Below are 6,439 nucleotides of genomic sequence, written 5' to 3'. Positions count from 1 at the left end.
CTGGCAGTCACTAGGGTCACCACCGATCTTGTAGACGACGAATGCCGGTGAATTCGGCACTTCTGGTGCTGCCAACGCAAATGGCAGCGGTGGACGGGACAGGAGTGGCATCTCTCCTTGGTGTGTCCCGAGAGCTGGTCCCGACGGAGAGTATCGGTGCCTCATGATCTCCTGGATCACCCGGAGAGCGACACGCTCCAGAGTGTTCACCAGGTTCTCAGAGTGGCGATGCAGCGAGTGAGCCACCATGTAGTTGATCTCCTGACGTAGGGACCTGGTGCGTTCTTCTGACGGGGCAGAGAGGTCTATCCCATCGAGCGCACCGTCCGGCGAGAACCCCTTCCACCTGATGCCATGTGAACGGGTTCTGTGAAAAGAGCCGATGAGGTCGGCTTCGAGGATTGCTTTGACCTCGTCATACTTCTTCTTGAGCTCGTCGGTCGGATCCTCGTACGTGATCGGGGTGCCGTCCGCCATCTCGGATGTAGATGGCGATGTGGTTGATGACGAAGCTTGTCCCACCGGGCGTGCCGGAATGTGTTGCGGTCGAAACCCACCGGCGAGCAACGACGGGCAACACGATAGAGCCGGGAACAACTTAGGGCTGCGGCTGGCCCCGGTCCCTCCGAGCGACGGCCCGCAAAGCCTCCGGTACGCACGTCCGATGCTGGTGCAAGGGTGTGCCACCTGACCTATACCTGGTCGGAAGGTGATGGAGATGCCTCGCTTAGTTTCCTCGCATGGCATACACGTAAACATTAAATACGAGCCTCGATCGGCTCTCGGGTTATCCCGTGAATCGGCTCAAGGAGCCGATCCACCCATGATTCGTACGAGGTGCACGAATATATGGTGGTCCTGCTTGATCAAGATAAAGCTAAAGCGATCTACGACGATTTAGGGTTTTCACCGCATAATCGGATCATCCTACTCACGATTGGGCCTCGCGGTCACGTACGGTGATCGTAAGCCGGTCCTAGACAAGGCCTAAAAACCAACACGAGGTTGATCCTCGGAACATCCTGTCTAGGGCTAGCTGACAAGGTATCAACTTGTCAATGCCTATGGATTGTAGGCTAGGGTTTAGTTGGAAGTAGAGGGTAAGTAGATCTCGAAGGTTTCAGCCGAAAAGTACTCGACGATTATGAAAACTAAGGTTTGTAGACAATGATTCGATCCTCTCTTCGTCCCTCGACCCCCCTTTATATAGGAGGTGGAGCCGAGGGATTCGTGCTATACAAGTTACAGAGTCCGGGACGGTTTCTAACTCATCCCGCCAGATTACAAATAACACTTCCTATTACAACTCTTGACTTTCCTTGATATATCTTGGGCTCCCGAATCTTCTTATTCTTCGGGTAGTGAGCCTTCAGTAAACCCCGGGTACTATCTTCGGCAGGCCCATTTGGGATGCCTATGTCAGTAGCCCCCGAGATTTTGCTTGAATCGTAGAATCAGGGAAAATCTCCACTGTTTATTTTTATTCGAAAGCTTCAACTTTTTTATATTTCTTCTCATAAAATTCTATATTGTACAGGGATAATGGTAGTTGGGGCTAGTTCATCTGACGGATCAGGTACTAGTTAACTGCTCTAGTGGCAATCCGCAAAAACCTACTTCAAGATCACGTCCCTGGACATGATCTCGGGATACTGGTGTAAACTTCGACAGGTGCCGCTTAAGGTCTTACCATTCTGTCGAGTCCCAGTCAAATTTATCGGGTACCTAACGCGTCCGTTAGGATTTTTCTTCGTATCTGTTGATACGGATAAAGGTAGCAGAGCGCAGTCTTTGGCGATGCCACGCCCAGCAGAACGGATATGGGGTCTTACCTTCGCAAATTTGCGGCATTCAGAAATTGATCGCAACTTCGGCGTTCTGAGAATATATTGTCGAGTGCTTTTCCGGCTGTTGGAATGGCACATTTTATCGAGTCAATTTTGACTTATATTGTTCTCCCGATGGGAGTATATGTAGAGTTAATTATAACTCGAAATATACTCTCTTGCTTTTCTATTTTTCCTTTGTTAATTTCATCGGGCACGCGAACAGCGTTCCCGATGGTTGTAGGCTCAACATTTTAGTCCACCTTGTCGCTATATTGTCATTATTTCCCAATATGATCTCTTTCTTTTTTCTTTTTTATCTCTCGGGTGCGCGAACAGCGCTCCCGATGGGAGTAGCCCCGAGGCTACAGCCAAGGACTTGTGCTTGGTTGTAGGCTCCCGCAATTTCTATATTGCCATACTCGAAATTTTACTTTTTGTCGAAGTAGCCCCCGAGCATTTGGGCAAAAACTTGTATTTGATCAAAGGCTCCCGAAGTATTTAATAATTCTCCCCGTCGCCAATCTTCTTTTATTTTCCTTGTCGACATGCTTCCCTTAACCAAATTTACTTCATCCCTGTTGAATAGTCGTGATTTTTACTGCCCTGTGGGTCCATTGCTTCCACCACGTTGACACGTCGTGTAAGTGGGGGACACACGTCCTCCGCTTTTCCGGCGCACGTACGGTAACGCCTATCTCGGTAAAAATACCTTTTACCCTTGTATCTAGGAGATCTTTTTTCACCACACGATTTCTTCATCCAACGGCGCACTGCTTCACCCGATTCTTATATAAACCTTTCTTCAACCTCCGTTCATCCCCTCGCTTGCGCCGCTCATCTGTTCCTCTTCGCAAAAGCTTCCCTGCGCCCAACTCTCTCGATCATCCGCACTCACGAGCATTGCTCCGCCCATTGCCGTTGATGCCACCGCGCACGCGACTCACTCGCCACGGTACTCGGAATCCAAGATGGCCGCCGAGGATCTTGAGTGGGAGAGATCTAAAATCTCCAACCGGGACATCAACATGCTCGAAGAGGCTTGGCCTCATGAAGAAGGAAGACGCCATCCGCTTTCCCAGCGAAGAAAGCTACCCCAAGCCTCCAATGGAGTACCGGGTTAGTTTTGTTGATCACCTTATCCGTGGTCTTTCGACCCCAATTCACGATTTTCTCCGCGGCCTTCTTTTCGTTTATGGGATTCAACTGCACCAGTTGACCCCCAATTCCATCCTTCACATTTCTATTTTCATCACACTTTGCGAATGCTTCCTCGGAATCCCTCCCAATTGGGCTCTGTGGAAACGCATTTTCTGCCTCCGCCGCAATGGCTCCCACAACGTCACTTATAACATAGGTGGCGTTGTTATCTGTGTTCGTACCGATGTCGATTATTTCGACGTCAAATTTCCTGATTCTGTCCAAGGATGGCGCAAAAAGTGGCTCTACATTCACGAAGAAAGCGCCAACTCCGTTGAACACAACATAGTTCCTTTCGACGGAAATGCCGAGATCCAGCGCCGCCGCTCTCGGGATGCCGAAGCTTCGAGGAAGAGAAAAAGGCGACGAAGCACTCATGTCTCGTATTCATCGGCTTCAAAACACTCGAGGCAAAGAGCTGTGCGGGTGTTCAAATCACTGCCTACTTCCTTAGGATTAGAGTGCAGCCTCTTCAGGCTCGCAAAAATCCCCTTTGGACGTACTCTGGCAACAACGATGCCAACAGAATCTCCAACGATCTTTCTGTAAAGGACTTGGAGAAATTGGTTCGAAGAGTTTCTCGACTAGCCAAGAAGGATCCTATTCCCTCCTCTTGTCGAGTAGAACCATACAGTGCTTCCAATCCTCTTCCCGAGGTATTTTGTCTTCTCGAGTTTCGTCTTGCTCTAAACTTTTCCTTGCATCTCATTGTATTGGTATCTCGCTAATTTTCTTTTGTCGCTATTTTCTTGCAGAATCATCCTACTATGGCTTCCCTTCCTCCTCTTCCTGAGGATGGAGAAGTCGAAGAACAGGCCATCATTGCCGAAGATACTCAAGGTTCTTCTATTCCTGAAAGTGAAGTCGCGGGTTCTCACAAATCTGCGGCTTCTCACGAAAAAGAAGTTGAGTCTGAAGCCAGTGAGTCGACGCAATCCCTTCCTCCTGCTGTTTCTCCAAGGAACAAAAGGAAAAGGACTGATGCCGAGGATTCTGGCACCTCTAAGGCTGAAGAAGTTATTCCTTCTCATCCAAAGGCAGCTTACGATCCTTATGTTGAATCCCTCGTCAGCTCGTAAGTCGTCTTTATTTCTCCCTTTTTTTTTTTTTTTTTTGTACTCGAAATATTTATCTTGTCTTGCTTTTTATGCTGCCGATTTTTTGATCAACAGTGATGACGAGGAAGAAGTACCAACTACTGACGTGGCTCCTCGGACAAGCACGTCACGTACTGTACTTGCTTCAGACACGCTAGTTGAAGGAGAAGAAACCTCGCCTCCTCAACAAAACGTCGTCACCACTACTCCACCATCAAGCCCCCTTGCTCCTTCACCAAAAAGGACAAGGGTTGAAAAGATTGTTGAACCTGCCCCTTAGTTGTGCAGTTCGTCGACTCTGCTCTTAGATGATGTAAGCTTGTCGACATCTATATTTTCCTTATTTTGTTTTTTCACACCTTTTCTCTTTTTCATGCCGATGTTTCTCTTGCTGTGTTCACCTTGAACAGCCTATGATCAAAGATCTTCTCCGCATCGGTTCCCAATTTATTGGATACCGTGAATATGCTAATAGAGCCGAAGGTAACGACTTTTATACTTGCTGTTTTTCCTTGATTTTTTACTCCTGTTGCTTTTCGCGATTTTGATCTTTCTTCTCTCTCTTTTCCATATCTCGACAGAGAAACTTGCAGAGGCCAACGAACGCGCCAACGCACTTGCTCGAAAACTTGAGCAAAGTGAGGCGGCTCGCAAGAAAGCCGAACTCGCTGCTAGCAAAGCCAAGGCCGAAGCTGATGAAGCCAAGGCGAAAGCTGCTGGTGTCGAGGACTGCAGAAAAAACTTGAGGATGCTACAGGCTGCCTTGGATGAGCACAAAGGCTGCGCAAGCTTCTCGTGAAGAAGGAATCCTCAAGCGCCTGAAAACTCAGAGTCGCCGCACTTTCAGTAATTTTGCTGATCCCTTCTATTTTTATGAGAATCGTTGTTTCTTGTCTTTTCACTAATGCTTTGTTTCCTTGACAGCCCAAACAAACCAGGATTTTGATCTGACGAATCCTGTCAATGACCCTGTCCTTGACGCACTTTCCTATCTGGAGCTTCATGGATCCGAGATTCGTGAAGGTGTGTCGAATGCTAGCGCAGTGTTGTCGGCATTGTTCCCCTACTTCTTCCCGAAGAAAGAGGAGCCTGCGACTTTCCTCAACCTTGCCAAGATGTTCAACACACCGGAAGACCTTGGACTGAAGATGCGCCAAGAAAATATGAAAATTGCTGTCGAAAGCACTGTCGCTTTGGTTGCTGACAGTCAACAGGCTGTTGATTGGACGAAAGTTGGCGACACCGAGCAGATAGAGCAATCAAGATGGAGGTCGTTGATTAAGGCAGCCAAGCCCAACACGAAGAAGATCTTGGCCTATCTCGGGATCAAGCCAGCGTCGACTCCTAGCTCATCAAGGCCGGAGGTCTAGTTGCATGCCTCTTTATTTTTCTTTCTATGTTTCTTTTGCTCTTGTCGCCAAAGTAGCCATTTGGCGACACGTACTTCCTTAGCTCCACTGTAATGCCTTTGTAATTATTCCGAGAGATCAATGAAAACTCTATCTTTGCTTGTTGTTTGATGTTGTCTTGTTTAAATTTCAGTTGATATTTGATAACTATACTCCATCTTCCGCTCCTTCCGATGTTTCGCCTTCTTCTTCTCGCGCGAGGAGAACTTTTGCTGATACTGCACCTTCGACGATACCTTGTCGCAAGAACTGGATGAGCTTCGACGAGCGACTTCAGTATGCGAAGAAGCAAACACTTGTGATGATGGAGCAATCTCGTAAGTCATCTGAAGCCGAAAAAATTGCTCTTCGGCAAGCTCGCGAGGCCGTGGCTGCTAAGGAAATTGCTGCTTCCGAGGCTGAAAAGGCAACCACTCGAGAGAATTTCATGCTCGAATTAATGAATGAAGCCAGTGCAGATATGTCGGGTATGCTTGCTTCATCCTCCGATATCTTTCATCCTCATGCTATGTCTCTTAAAGGTTTCCCCTTCGTTGTTTTGATAGGTTCCTTTACTGATGCTGCTGCCGAGGAAGAGAGGGTAAATGCTAGGACGAACCTCCTTGTTAACCTTTCCCTGGACCATGGTTCTTTGTTTTGGGCTACCCCAGAGAGGACCCGACAAATTGTCAGATTCCAAGATCGCACCTCTCAAACTCGCGATTTCCTTGACTTCTGTACCAAGACCTTGTCCATGGTTTACAACTCCATGTTTCCTCGGAACGTCCAACCAAAAACTCTCCCTGAATTGATGGAAAGATTCAAGGATGCTCGCAGTATCCATGATTTTGTCAAAGCTCAACTGGTAGCTGGCGCCAGATTTGCTCTTATCATGCTCCAGATCTGCCACTCAAATCTTGACCTTACC

This window comes from Lolium rigidum, chromosome 1, assembly GCF_022539505.1.
Source record: "Lolium rigidum isolate FL_2022 chromosome 1, APGP_CSIRO_Lrig_0.1, whole genome shotgun sequence".
NCBI lineage: Eukaryota > Viridiplantae > Streptophyta > Magnoliopsida > Poales > Poaceae > Lolium > Lolium rigidum.
Note: the sequence above shows the minus strand (reverse complement) of the source record.